We start from the raw sequence: 10,099 nt of genomic DNA on the forward strand, positions 1-10,099 counted from the left end.
GAATGCATCAACAGAACGGTGTTGGCAGTATAAAAATATCTACAGCACCTTGTATTCCCAGGTGGTCTCCCATCCAAGTACTAACCAGGCCCAACACTGCTTAGCTTCCAAGATCAGATGAGATTGGGCGTATCCAGTGTGGTGTGGCTGTAGATAAACTTTGTGGTTTCTGTTAGAACTTTTCTACTTCTAACTACTGGTTCATAAATGAATACGTTTGAAAATGGAATGCATCAACAGAACGGTGTTGGCAGTATAAAAATATCTGCAGCACCTTGTATTCCCAGGTGGTCTCCCATCCAAGTACTAACCAGGCCCAACACTGCTTAGCTTCCAAGATCAGATGAGATTGGGCGTATCCAGTGTGGTGTGGCTGTAGATGAGCTTTATGGTTTCTGTTAGAACTTTTCTACTTCTAACTACTGGTTCATAAATGAATACGTTTGAAAATGGAATGCATCAACAGAACGGTGTTGGCAGTATAAAAATATCTACAGCACCTTGTATTCCCAGGTGGTTTCCCATCCAAGTACTAACCAGGCCCAACACTGCTTAGCTTCCAAGATCAGATGAGATTGGGCGTATCCAGTGTGGTGTGGCTGTAGATGAACTTTGTGGTTTCTGTTAGAACTTTTCTACTTCTAACTACTGGTTCATAAATGAATACGTTTTAAAATGGAATGCATCAACAGAACGGTGTTGGCAGTATAAAATTATTTACAGCACCTTGTATACCCAGGTGGTCTCCCATCCAAGTACTAACCAGGCCCAACACTGCTTAGCTTCCAAGATCAGATGAGAATGGGCGTATCCAGTGTGGTGTGGCTGTAGATGAGCTTTATGGTTTCTGTTAGAACTTTTCTACTTCTAACTACTGGTTCATAAATGAATACGTTTGAAAATGGAATGCATCAACAGAACGGTGTTGGCAGTATAAAAATATCTACAGCACCTTGTATTCCCAGGTGGTCTCCCATCCAAGTACTAACCAGGCCCAACACTGCTTAGCTTCCAAGATCAGATGAGATTGGGCATATCCAGTGTGGTCTGGCTGTAGATGAACTTTGTGGTTTCTGTTAGAACTTTTCTACTTCTAACTACTGGTTCATAAATGAATATGTTTTAAAATGGAAAGCATCAACAGAACGGTGTTTGCAGTATAAAATTATCTACAGCACCTTGTATTCCCAGGTGGTCTCCCATCCAAGTACTAACCAGGCCCAACACTGCTTAGCTTCCAAGATCAGATGAGATTGGGCTTATCCAGTGTGGTGTGGCTGTAGATGAGCTTTATGGTTTCTGTTAGAACTTTTCTACTTCTAACTACTGGATCATAAATGAATACATTTGAAAATGGAATGCATCAACAGAACAGTGTTGGCAGTATAAAAATATCTGCAGCACCTTGTATTCCCAGGTGGTCTCCCATCCAAGTACTAACCAGGCCCAACACTGCTTAGCTTCCAAGATCAGATGAGATTGGGCGTATCCAGTGTGGTGTGGCTGTAGATAAACTTTGTGGTTTCTGTTAGAACTTTTCTACTTCTAACTACTGGTTCATAAATGAATACGTTTTAAAATGGAATGCATCAACAGAAAGGTGTTGGCAGTATAAAATTATCTACAGCACCTTGTATTCCCAGGTGGTCTCCCATCCAAGTACTAACCAGGCCCAACACTGCTTAGCTTCCAAGATCAGATGAGATTGGGCGTATCCAGTGTGGTGTGGCTGTAGATGAGCTTTATGGTTTCTGTTAGAACTTTTCTACTTCTAACTACTGGTTCATAAATGAATACGTTTGAAAATGGAATGCATCAACAGAACGGTGTTGGCAGTATAAAAATATCTACTGCACCTTGTATTCCCAGGTGGTCTCCCATCCAAGTACTAACCAGGCCCAACACTGCTTAGCTTCCAAGATCAGATGAGATTGGGCATATCCAGTGTGGTGTGGCTGTAGATGAGCTTTGTGGTTTCTGTTAGAACTTTTCTACTTCTAACTACTGGTTCATAAATGAATACGTTTGAAAATGGAATGCATCAACAGAACGGTGTTGGCAGTATAAAAATATCTACAGCACCTTGTATTCCCAGGTGGTCTCCCATCCAAGTACTAACCAGGCCCAACACTGCTTAGCTTCCAAGATCAGATGAGATTGGGCGTATCCAGTGTGGTGTGGCTGTAGATGAACTTTGTGGTTTCTGTTAGAACTTTTCTACTTCTAACTACTGGTTCATAAATGAATACATTTTAAAATGGAATGCATCAACAGAACGGTGTTGGCAGTATAAAATTATCTACAGCACCTTGTATTCCCAGGTGGTCTCCCATCCAAGTACTAACCAGACCCAACACTGCTTAGCTTCCAAGATCAGATGAGATTGGGCATATCCAGTGTGGTGTGGCTGTAGATGAACTTTGTAGTTTCTGTTAGAACTTTTCTACTTCTAACTACTGGTTCATAAATGAATATGTTTTAAAATGGAAAGCATCAACAGAACGGTGTTTGCAGTATAAAATTATCTACAGCACCTTGTATTCCCAGGTGGTCTCCCATCCAAGTACTAACCAGGCCCAACACTGCTTAGCTTCCAAGATCAGATGAGATTGGGCGTATCCAGTGTGGTGTGGCTGTAGATGAGCTTTATGGTTTCTGTTAGAACTTTTCTACTTCTAACTACTGGTTCATAAATGAATACATTTGAAAATGGAATGCATCAACAGAACGGTGTTGGCAGTATAAAAATATCTACAGCACCTTGTATTCCCAGGTGGTCTCCCATCCAAGTACTAACCAGGCCCAACACTGCTTAGCTTCCAAGATCAGATGAGATTGGGCGTATCCAGTGTGGTGTGGCTGTAGATGAGCTTTGTGGTTTCTGTTAGAACTTTTCTACTTGTAACTACTGGTTCATAAATGAATACGTTTGAAAATGGAATGCATCAACAGAACGGTGTTGGCAGTATAAAAATATCTACAGCACCTTGTATTCCCAGGTGGTCTCCCATCCAAGTACTAACCAGGCCCAACACTGCTTAGCTTCCAAGATCAGATGAGATTGGGCGTATCCAGTGTGGTGTGGCTGTAGATGAGCTTAGTGGTTTCTGTTAGAACGTTTCTACTTCTAACTACTGGTTCATAAATGAATACGTTTGAAAATGGAATGCATCAACAGAACGGTGTTGGCAGTATAAAAATATCTACAGCACCTTGTATTCCCAGGTGGTCTCCCATCCAAGTACTAACCAGGCCCAACACTGCTTAGCTTCCAAGATCAGAGGAGATTGGGCGTATCCAGTGTGGTGTGGCTGTAGATGAGCTTTGTGGTTTCTGTTAGAACTTTTCTACTTCTAACTACTGGTTCATAAATGAATACGTTTGAAAATGGAATGCATCAACAGAACGATGTTGGCAGTATAAAAATATCTACAGCACCTTGTATTCCCAGGTGGTTTCCCATCCAAGTACTAACCAGGCCCAATACTGCTTAGCTTCCAAGATCAGATGAGATTGGGCGTATCCAGTGTGGTGTGGCTGTAGATGAGCTTTGTGGTTTCTGATTGAACTTTTCTACTTCTAACTACTGGTTCATAAATGAATACATTTGAAAATTGAATGCATCAACAGAACGGTGTTGGAAGTATAAAAATGTCTACAGCACCTTGTATTCCCAGGTGGTCTCCCATCCAAGTACTAACCAGGCCCAACACTGCTTAGCTTCCAAGATCAGATGAGATTGGGCGTATCCATTGTGGTGTGGCTGTAGATGAACTTTGTGGTTTCTGTTAGAACTTTTCTACTTCTAACTACTGGTTCATAAATGAATACGTTTGAAAATGGAATGCATCAACAGAACGGTGTTGGCAGTATAAAAATATCTACAGCACCTTGTATTCCCAGGTGATCTCCCATCCAAGTACTAACCAGGCCCAACACTGCTTAGCTTCCAAGATCAGATGAGATTGGGCATATCCAGTGTAGTGTGGCTGTAGATGAGCTTTGTGGTTTCTGTTTGAACTTTTCTACTTCTAACTACTGGTTCATAAATGAATACGTTTGAAAATGGAATGCATCAACAGAACGGTGTTGGCAGTATAAAAATATCTACAGCACCTTGTATTCCCAGGTGGTCTCCCATCCAAGTACTAACCAGGCCCAACACTGCTTAGCTTCCAAGATCAGATGAGATTGGGCGTATCCAGTGTGGTGTGGCTGTAGATGAGCTTTGTGGTTTCTGTTAGAACTTTTCTACTTCTAAATACTGGTTCATAAATGAATACGTTTGAAAATGGAATGCATCAACAGAACGGTGTTGGCAGTATAAAAATATCTACAGCACCTTGTATTCCCAGGTGTTCTCCCATCCAAGTACTAACCAGGCCCAACACTGCTTAGCTTCCAAGATCAGATGAGATTGGGCGTATCCAGTGTGGTGTGGCTGTAGATGAGCTTTGTGGTTTCTGTTAGAACTTTTCTACTTCTAACTACTGGTTCATAAATGAACACTTTTGAAAATGGAATGCATCAACAGTACGGTGTTGGCAGTATAAAAATATCTACAGCACCTTGTATTCCCAAGTGGTCTCCCATCCAAGTACTAACCAGGCTCAACACTGCTTAGCTTCCTAGATCAGATGAGATTGGGCGTATCCAGTGTGGTGTGGCTGTATATGAGCTTTGTGGTTTCTGTTAGAACTTTTCTACTTCTAACTACTGGTTCATAAATGAATACGTTTGAAAATGGAATGCATCAACAGAACGGTGTTGGCAGTATAAAAATATTTACAGCACCTATGTATTCCCAGGTGGTCCCCCATCCAAGTACTAACCAGGCCCAACACTGCTTAGCTTCCAAGATCAGATGAGATTGGGCGTATCCAGTGTTGTGTGGCTGTAGATGAGCTTTGTGGTTTCTGTTAGAACTTTTCTACTTCTAACTACTGGTTCATAAATGAATACGTTTGAAAATGGAATGCATCAACAGAACGGTGTTGGCAGTATAAAAATATCTTCAGCACCTTGTATTCCCAGGTGGTCTCCCATCCAAGTACTAACCAGGCCCAACACTGCTTAGTTTCCAAAATCAGATGAGATTGGGCGTATCCAGTGTGGTGTTGCTGTAGATGAACTTTCTGGTTTCTGTTAGAACTTTTCTACTTCTAACTACTGGTTCATAAATGAATACATTTGAAAATTGAATGCATCAACAGAACGGTGTTGGCAGTATAAAAATATCTACAGCACCTTGTATTCCTAGGTGGTCTCCCATCCAAGTACTAACCAGGCCCAACACTGCTTAGCTTCCAAGATCAGATGAGATTGGGCGTATCCAGTGTGGTGTGGCTGTAGATGAGCTTTGTGGTTTCTGTTAGAACTTTTCTACTTCTAACTACTGGTTCATAAATGAAAACATTTGAAAATGGAATGCATCAACAGACCGGTGTTGGCAGTATAAAAATATCTACAGCACCTTGTATTCCCAGGTGGTCTCCCATCCAAGTACTAACCAGGCCCAACACTGCTTAGCTTCCAAGATCAGATGAGATTGGGCGTATCCAGTGTGGTGTGGCTGTAGATGAGCTTTGTGGTTTCTGTTAGAACTTTTCTACTTGTAACTACTGGTTCATAAATGAATACGTTTGAAAATGGAATGCATCAACAGAACGGTGTTGGCAGTATAAAAATATCTACAGCACCTTGTATTCCCAGGTGGTCTCCCATCCAAGTACTAACCAGGCCCAACACTGCTTAGCTTCCAAGATCAGATGAGATTGGGCGTATCCAGTGTGGTGTGGCTGTAGATGAACTTTGTAGTTTCTGTTAGAACTTTTCTACTTCTAACTACTGGTTCATAAATGAATATGTTTTAAAATGGAAAGCATCAACAGAACGGTGTTTGCAGTATAAAATTATCTACAGCACCTTGTATTCCCAGGTGGTCTCCCATCCAAGTACTAACCAGGCCCAACACTGCTTAGCTTCCAAGATCAGATGAGATTGGGCGTATCCAGTGTGGTGTGGCTGTAGATGAGCTTTATGGTTTCTGTTAGAACTTTTCTACTTCTAACTACTGGTTCATAAATGAATACATTTGAAAATGGAATGCATCAACAGAACGGTGTTGGCAGTATAAAAATATCTACAGCACCTTGTATTCCCAGGTGGTCTCCCATCCAAGTACTAACCAGGCCCAACACTGCTTAGCTTCCAAGATCAGATGAGATTGGGCGTATCCAGTGTGGTGTGGCTGTAGATGAGCTTTGTGGTTTCTGTTAGAACTTTTCTACTTGTAACTACTGGTTCATAAATGAATACGTTTGAAAATGGAATGCATCAACAGAACGGTGTTGGCAGTATAAAAATATCTACAGCACCTTGTATTCCCAGGTGGTCTCCCATCCAAGTACTAACCAGGCCCAACACTGCTTAGCTTCCAAGATCAGATGAGATTGGGCGTATCCAGTGTGGTGTGGCTGTAGATGAGCTTAGTGGTTTCTGTTAGAACGTTTCTACTTCTAACTACTGGTTCATAAATGAATACGTTTGAAAATGGAATGCATCAACAGAACGGTGTTGGCAGTATAAAAATATCTACAGCACCTTGTATTCCCAGGTGGTCTCCCATCCAAGTACTAACCAGGCCCAACACTGCTTAGCTTCCAAGATCAGAGGAGATTGGGCGTATCCAGTGTGGTGTGGCTGTAGATGAGCTTTGTGGTTTCTGTTAGAACTTTTCTACTTCTAACTACTGGTTCATAAATGAATACGTTTGAAAATGGAATGCATCAACAGAACGATGTTGGCAGTATAAAAATATCTACAGCACCTTGTATTCCCAGGTGGTTTCCCATCCAAGTACTAACCAGGCCCAATACTGCTTAGCTTCCAAGATCAGATGAGATTGGGCGTATCCAGTGTGGTGTGGCTGTAGATGAGCTTTGTGGTTTCTGATTGAACTTTTCTACTTCTAACTACTGGTTCATAAATGAATACATTTGAAAATTGAATGCATCAACAGAACGGTGTTGGAAGTATAAAAATGTCTACAGCACCTTGTATTCCCAGGTGGTCTCCCATCCAAGTACTAACCAGGCCCAACACTGCTTAGCTTCCAAGATCAGATGAGATTGGGCGTATCCATTGTGGTGTGGCTGTAGATGAACTTTGTGGTTTCTGTTAGAACTTTTCTACTTCTAACTACTGGTTCATAAATGAATACGTTTGAAAATGGAATGCATCAACAGAACGGTGTTGGCAGTATAAAAATATCTACAGCACCTTGTATTCCCAGGTGATCTCCCATCCAAGTACTAACCAGGCCCAACACTGCTTAGCTTCCAAGATCAGATGAGATTGGGCATATCCAGTGTAGTGTGGCTGTAGATGAGCTTTGTGGTTTCTGTTTGAACTTTTCTACTTCTAACTACTGGTTCATAAATGAATACGTTTGAAAATGGAATGCATCAACAGAACGGTGTTGGCAGTATAAAAATTTCTACAGCACCTTGTATTCCCAGGTGGTCTCCCATCCAAGTACTAACCAGGCCCAACACTGCTTAGCTTCCAAGATCAGATGAGATTGGGCGTATCCAGTGTGGTGTGGCTGTAGATGAGCTTTGTGGTTTCTGTTAGAACTTTTCTACTTCTAAATACTGGTTCATAAATGAATACGTTTGAAAATGGAATGCATCAACAGAACGGTGTTGGCAGTATAAAAATATCTACAGCACCTTGTATTCCCAGGTGTTCTCCCATCCAAGTACTAACCAGGCCCAACACTGCTTAGCTTCCAAGATCAGATGAGATTGGGCGTATCCAGTGTGGTGTGGCTGTAGATGAGCTTTGTGGTTTCTGTTAGAACTTTTCTACTTCTAACTACTGGTTCATAAATGAACACTTTTGAAAATGGAATGCATCAACAGTACGGTGTTGGCAGTATAAAAATATCTACAGCACCTTGTATTCCCAAGTGGTCTCCCATCCAAGTACTAACCAGGCTCAACACTGCTTAGCTTCCTAGATCAGATGAGATTGGGCGTATCCAGTGTGGTGTGGCTGTATATGAGCTTTGTGGTTTCTGTTAGAACTTTTCTACTTCTAACTACTGGTTCATAAATGAATACGTTTGAAAATGGAATGCATCAACAGAACGGTGTTGGCAGTATAAAAATATTTACAGCACCTATGTATTCCCAGGTGGTCCCCCATCCAAGTACTAACCAGGCCCAACACTGCTTAGCTTCCAAGATCAGATGAGATTGGGCGTATCCAGTGTTGTGTGGCTGTAGATGAGCTTTGTGGTTTCTGTTAGAACTTTTCTACTTCTAACTACTGGTTCATAAATGAATACGTTTGAAAATGGAATGCATCAACAGAACGGTGTTGGCAGTATAAAAATATCTTCAGCACCTTGTATTCCCAGGTGGTCTCCCATCCAAGTACTAACCAGGCCCAACACTGCTTAGTTTCCAAAATCAGATGAGATTGGGCGTATCCAGTGTGGTGTTGCTGTAGATGAACTTTCTGGTTTCTGTTAGAACTTTTCTACTTCTAACTACTGGTTCATAAATGAATACATTTGAAAATTGAATGCATCAACAGAACGGTGTTGGCAGTATAAAAATATCTACAGCACCTTGTATTCCTAGGTGGTCTCCCATCCAAGTACTAACCAGGCCCAACACTGCTTAGCTTCCAAGATCAGATGAGATTGGGCGTATCCAGTGTGGTGTGGCTGTAGATGAGCTTTGTGGTTTCTGTTAGAACTTTTCTACTTCTAACTACTGGTTCATAAATGAAAACATTTGAAAATGGAATGCATCAACAGACCGGTGTTGGCAATATAAAAATATCTACAGCACCTTGTATTCCCAGGTGGTCTCCCATCCAAGTACTAACCAGGCCCAACACTGCTTAGCTTCCAAGATCAGATGAGATTGGGCGTATCCAGTGTGGTGTGGCTGTAGATGAGCTTTGTGGTTTCTGTTAGAACTTTTCTACTTCTAACTACTGGTTCATAAATGAAAACGTTTGAAAATGGAATGCATCAACAAAACGGTGTTGGCAGTATAAAAATACCTACAGCACCTTGTATTCCCAGGTGGTCTCCCATCCAAGTACTAACCAGGCCCAACACTGCTTAGCTTCCAAGATTAGATGAGATTGGGCGTATCCAGTGTGCTGTGGCTGTAGATGAGCTTTGTTGTTTCTGTTAGAACTTTTCTACTTCTAACTACTGGTTCATAAATGAATACGTTTGAAAATGGAATGCATCAACAGAACGGTGTTGGCAGTATAAAAATATCTACAGCACCTTGTATTCCCAGGTGGTCTCCCATCCAAGTACTAACCAGGCCCAACACTGCTTAGCTTCCAAGATCAGATGAGATTGGGCGTATCCAGTGTGGTGCGGCTGTAGATGAGCTTTGTGGTTTCTGTTAGAACTTTTCTACTTCTAACTACTGGTTCATAAATGAATACGTTTGAAAATGGAATGCATCAACAGAACGGTGTTGGCAGTATAAAAATATCTACAGCACCTTGTATTCCCAGGTGGTCTCCCATCCAAGTACTAACCAGACCCAACACTGCTTAGCTTCCAAGATCAGATGAGATTGGGCGTATCCAGTGTGGTGCGGCTGTAGATGAGCTTTGTGGTTTCTGTTAGAACTTTTCTACTTCTAACTACTGGTTCATAAATGAATATGTTTGAAAATGGAATGCATCAACAGAACGGTGTTGGCAGTATAAAAATATCTACAGCACCTTGTATTCCCAGGTGGTCTCCCATCCAAGTACTAACCAGGCCCAACACTGCTTAGTTTCCAAAATCAGATGAGATTGGGCGTATCCAGTGTGGTGTTGCTGTAGATGAACTTTCTGGTTTCTGTTAGAACTTTTCTACTTCTAACTACGGGTTCATAAATGAATACATTTGAAAATTGAATGCATCAACAGAACGGTGTTGGCAGTATAAAAATATCTACAGCACCTTGTATTCCTAGGTGGTCTCCCATCCAAGTACTAACCAGGCCCAACACTGCTTAGCTTCCAAGATCAGATGAGATTGGGCGTATCCAGTGTGGTGTGGCTGTAG

At 41.6% G+C, this 10,099-nt stretch overlaps 36 non-coding genes and 9 pseudogenes across 36 annotated transcripts; all 45 read right to left on the reverse strand.

The window, feature by feature from the left end:
* Positions 1–36: 36 nt before the first annotated feature.
* LOC134900483 (5S ribosomal RNA) lies at positions 37–155 on the reverse strand. The gene has a single exon (XR_010173991.1). It is a non-coding gene; the product is annotated as a 5S ribosomal RNA (ribosomal RNA).
* Positions 156–262: 107 nt separating this feature from the next.
* Positions 263–381, reverse strand: LOC135063407 (5S ribosomal RNA). Its single transcript, XR_010249740.1, has one exon. It is a non-coding gene; the product is annotated as a 5S ribosomal RNA (ribosomal RNA).
* A 107-nt stretch (positions 382–488) lies between these two features.
* On the reverse strand, positions 489–607 carry LOC135058805 (5S ribosomal RNA). Its single transcript, XR_010245227.1, has one exon. It is a non-coding gene; the product is annotated as a 5S ribosomal RNA (ribosomal RNA).
* A 107-nt stretch (positions 608–714) lies between these two features.
* Positions 715–833, reverse strand: LOC134891186 (5S ribosomal RNA; annotated as a pseudogene).
* Positions 834–940: 107 nt separating this feature from the next.
* LOC135060936 (5S ribosomal RNA) lies at positions 941–1,059 on the reverse strand. Its single transcript, XR_010247331.1, has one exon. It is a non-coding gene; the product is annotated as a 5S ribosomal RNA (ribosomal RNA).
* Positions 1,060–1,166: 107 nt separating this feature from the next.
* Positions 1,167–1,285, reverse strand: LOC135064128 (5S ribosomal RNA). Its single transcript, XR_010250440.1, has one exon. It is a non-coding gene; the product is annotated as a 5S ribosomal RNA (ribosomal RNA).
* Positions 1,286–1,392: 107 nt separating this feature from the next.
* Positions 1,393–1,511, reverse strand: LOC135063408 (5S ribosomal RNA). Its single transcript, XR_010249741.1, has one exon. It is a non-coding gene; the product is annotated as a 5S ribosomal RNA (ribosomal RNA).
* Positions 1,512–1,618: 107 nt separating this feature from the next.
* Positions 1,619–1,737, reverse strand: LOC134900484 (5S ribosomal RNA). Its single transcript, XR_010173992.1, has one exon. It is a non-coding gene; the product is annotated as a 5S ribosomal RNA (ribosomal RNA).
* A 107-nt stretch (positions 1,738–1,844) lies between these two features.
* On the reverse strand, positions 1,845–1,963 carry LOC135068695 (5S ribosomal RNA). Its single transcript, XR_010254888.1, has one exon. It is a non-coding gene; the product is annotated as a 5S ribosomal RNA (ribosomal RNA).
* A 107-nt stretch (positions 1,964–2,070) lies between these two features.
* On the reverse strand, positions 2,071–2,189 carry LOC134900485 (5S ribosomal RNA). The gene has a single exon (XR_010173993.1). It is a non-coding gene; the product is annotated as a 5S ribosomal RNA (ribosomal RNA).
* A 107-nt stretch (positions 2,190–2,296) lies between these two features.
* On the reverse strand, positions 2,297–2,415 carry LOC135067036 (5S ribosomal RNA). Its single transcript, XR_010253266.1, has one exon. It is a non-coding gene; the product is annotated as a 5S ribosomal RNA (ribosomal RNA).
* A 107-nt stretch (positions 2,416–2,522) lies between these two features.
* LOC134900486 (5S ribosomal RNA) lies at positions 2,523–2,641 on the reverse strand. The gene has a single exon (XR_010173994.1). It is a non-coding gene; the product is annotated as a 5S ribosomal RNA (ribosomal RNA).
* Positions 2,642–2,748: 107 nt separating this feature from the next.
* LOC134900487 (5S ribosomal RNA) lies at positions 2,749–2,867 on the reverse strand. Its single transcript, XR_010173995.1, has one exon. It is a non-coding gene; the product is annotated as a 5S ribosomal RNA (ribosomal RNA).
* A 107-nt stretch (positions 2,868–2,974) lies between these two features.
* Positions 2,975–3,093, reverse strand: LOC134900488 (5S ribosomal RNA). The gene has a single exon (XR_010173996.1). It is a non-coding gene; the product is annotated as a 5S ribosomal RNA (ribosomal RNA).
* Positions 3,094–3,200: 107 nt separating this feature from the next.
* LOC135062709 (5S ribosomal RNA) lies at positions 3,201–3,319 on the reverse strand. Its single transcript, XR_010249056.1, has one exon. It is a non-coding gene; the product is annotated as a 5S ribosomal RNA (ribosomal RNA).
* A 107-nt stretch (positions 3,320–3,426) lies between these two features.
* On the reverse strand, positions 3,427–3,545 carry LOC135068375 (5S ribosomal RNA). The gene has a single exon (XR_010254579.1). It is a non-coding gene; the product is annotated as a 5S ribosomal RNA (ribosomal RNA).
* Positions 3,546–3,652: 107 nt separating this feature from the next.
* Positions 3,653–3,771, reverse strand: LOC135068305 (5S ribosomal RNA). Its single transcript, XR_010254509.1, has one exon. It is a non-coding gene; the product is annotated as a 5S ribosomal RNA (ribosomal RNA).
* A 107-nt stretch (positions 3,772–3,878) lies between these two features.
* LOC134884789 (5S ribosomal RNA) lies at positions 3,879–3,997 on the reverse strand. The gene has a single exon (XR_010168924.1). It is a non-coding gene; the product is annotated as a 5S ribosomal RNA (ribosomal RNA).
* A 107-nt stretch (positions 3,998–4,104) lies between these two features.
* On the reverse strand, positions 4,105–4,223 carry LOC134900489 (5S ribosomal RNA). The gene has a single exon (XR_010173997.1). It is a non-coding gene; the product is annotated as a 5S ribosomal RNA (ribosomal RNA).
* Positions 4,224–4,330: 107 nt separating this feature from the next.
* Positions 4,331–4,449, reverse strand: LOC135068221 (5S ribosomal RNA). The gene has a single exon (XR_010254425.1). It is a non-coding gene; the product is annotated as a 5S ribosomal RNA (ribosomal RNA).
* Positions 4,450–4,556: 107 nt separating this feature from the next.
* Positions 4,557–4,675, reverse strand: LOC134892285 (5S ribosomal RNA; annotated as a pseudogene).
* A 107-nt stretch (positions 4,676–4,782) lies between these two features.
* On the reverse strand, positions 4,783–4,902 carry LOC134891855 (5S ribosomal RNA; annotated as a pseudogene).
* A 107-nt stretch (positions 4,903–5,009) lies between these two features.
* Positions 5,010–5,128, reverse strand: LOC134893096 (5S ribosomal RNA; annotated as a pseudogene).
* A 107-nt stretch (positions 5,129–5,235) lies between these two features.
* On the reverse strand, positions 5,236–5,354 carry LOC135060460 (5S ribosomal RNA). The gene has a single exon (XR_010246854.1). It is a non-coding gene; the product is annotated as a 5S ribosomal RNA (ribosomal RNA).
* Positions 5,355–5,461: 107 nt separating this feature from the next.
* On the reverse strand, positions 5,462–5,580 carry LOC134900490 (5S ribosomal RNA). The gene has a single exon (XR_010173998.1). It is a non-coding gene; the product is annotated as a 5S ribosomal RNA (ribosomal RNA).
* Positions 5,581–5,687: 107 nt separating this feature from the next.
* Positions 5,688–5,806, reverse strand: LOC134900491 (5S ribosomal RNA). The gene has a single exon (XR_010173999.1). It is a non-coding gene; the product is annotated as a 5S ribosomal RNA (ribosomal RNA).
* A 107-nt stretch (positions 5,807–5,913) lies between these two features.
* LOC134900493 (5S ribosomal RNA) lies at positions 5,914–6,032 on the reverse strand. Its single transcript, XR_010174001.1, has one exon. It is a non-coding gene; the product is annotated as a 5S ribosomal RNA (ribosomal RNA).
* Positions 6,033–6,139: 107 nt separating this feature from the next.
* Positions 6,140–6,258, reverse strand: LOC134900494 (5S ribosomal RNA). The gene has a single exon (XR_010174002.1). It is a non-coding gene; the product is annotated as a 5S ribosomal RNA (ribosomal RNA).
* Positions 6,259–6,365: 107 nt separating this feature from the next.
* Positions 6,366–6,484, reverse strand: LOC134900495 (5S ribosomal RNA). The gene has a single exon (XR_010174003.1). It is a non-coding gene; the product is annotated as a 5S ribosomal RNA (ribosomal RNA).
* A 107-nt stretch (positions 6,485–6,591) lies between these two features.
* Positions 6,592–6,710, reverse strand: LOC135062710 (5S ribosomal RNA). The gene has a single exon (XR_010249057.1). It is a non-coding gene; the product is annotated as a 5S ribosomal RNA (ribosomal RNA).
* Positions 6,711–6,817: 107 nt separating this feature from the next.
* LOC135068376 (5S ribosomal RNA) lies at positions 6,818–6,936 on the reverse strand. Its single transcript, XR_010254580.1, has one exon. It is a non-coding gene; the product is annotated as a 5S ribosomal RNA (ribosomal RNA).
* Positions 6,937–7,043: 107 nt separating this feature from the next.
* Positions 7,044–7,162, reverse strand: LOC135068306 (5S ribosomal RNA). Its single transcript, XR_010254510.1, has one exon. It is a non-coding gene; the product is annotated as a 5S ribosomal RNA (ribosomal RNA).
* A 107-nt stretch (positions 7,163–7,269) lies between these two features.
* Positions 7,270–7,388, reverse strand: LOC134884790 (5S ribosomal RNA). The gene has a single exon (XR_010168925.1). It is a non-coding gene; the product is annotated as a 5S ribosomal RNA (ribosomal RNA).
* A 107-nt stretch (positions 7,389–7,495) lies between these two features.
* LOC135061144 (5S ribosomal RNA) lies at positions 7,496–7,614 on the reverse strand. Its single transcript, XR_010247535.1, has one exon. It is a non-coding gene; the product is annotated as a 5S ribosomal RNA (ribosomal RNA).
* Positions 7,615–7,721: 107 nt separating this feature from the next.
* On the reverse strand, positions 7,722–7,840 carry LOC135068222 (5S ribosomal RNA). The gene has a single exon (XR_010254427.1). It is a non-coding gene; the product is annotated as a 5S ribosomal RNA (ribosomal RNA).
* Positions 7,841–7,947: 107 nt separating this feature from the next.
* On the reverse strand, positions 7,948–8,066 carry LOC134892286 (5S ribosomal RNA; annotated as a pseudogene).
* Positions 8,067–8,173: 107 nt separating this feature from the next.
* LOC134891856 (5S ribosomal RNA) lies at positions 8,174–8,293 on the reverse strand (annotated as a pseudogene).
* Positions 8,294–8,400: 107 nt separating this feature from the next.
* LOC134893097 (5S ribosomal RNA) lies at positions 8,401–8,519 on the reverse strand (annotated as a pseudogene).
* Positions 8,520–8,626: 107 nt separating this feature from the next.
* LOC135060461 (5S ribosomal RNA) lies at positions 8,627–8,745 on the reverse strand. Its single transcript, XR_010246855.1, has one exon. It is a non-coding gene; the product is annotated as a 5S ribosomal RNA (ribosomal RNA).
* A 107-nt stretch (positions 8,746–8,852) lies between these two features.
* LOC134900496 (5S ribosomal RNA) lies at positions 8,853–8,971 on the reverse strand. Its single transcript, XR_010174004.1, has one exon. It is a non-coding gene; the product is annotated as a 5S ribosomal RNA (ribosomal RNA).
* A 107-nt stretch (positions 8,972–9,078) lies between these two features.
* On the reverse strand, positions 9,079–9,197 carry LOC134890187 (5S ribosomal RNA; annotated as a pseudogene).
* Positions 9,198–9,304: 107 nt separating this feature from the next.
* On the reverse strand, positions 9,305–9,423 carry LOC135061373 (5S ribosomal RNA). The gene has a single exon (XR_010247756.1). It is a non-coding gene; the product is annotated as a 5S ribosomal RNA (ribosomal RNA).
* A 107-nt stretch (positions 9,424–9,530) lies between these two features.
* On the reverse strand, positions 9,531–9,649 carry LOC135068772 (5S ribosomal RNA). The gene has a single exon (XR_010254964.1). It is a non-coding gene; the product is annotated as a 5S ribosomal RNA (ribosomal RNA).
* Positions 9,650–9,756: 107 nt separating this feature from the next.
* LOC134888592 (5S ribosomal RNA) lies at positions 9,757–9,875 on the reverse strand (annotated as a pseudogene).
* Positions 9,876–9,982: 107 nt separating this feature from the next.
* LOC135069012 (5S ribosomal RNA) lies at positions 9,983–10,099 on the reverse strand. The gene has a single exon (XR_010255203.1). It is a non-coding gene; the product is annotated as a 5S ribosomal RNA (ribosomal RNA).

The sequence above is a fragment of the Pseudophryne corroboree genome, chromosome 3 (assembly GCF_028390025.1).
Source record: "Pseudophryne corroboree isolate aPseCor3 chromosome 3, aPseCor3.hap2, whole genome shotgun sequence".
Lineage (NCBI taxonomy): Eukaryota > Metazoa > Chordata > Amphibia > Anura > Myobatrachidae > Pseudophryne > Pseudophryne corroboree.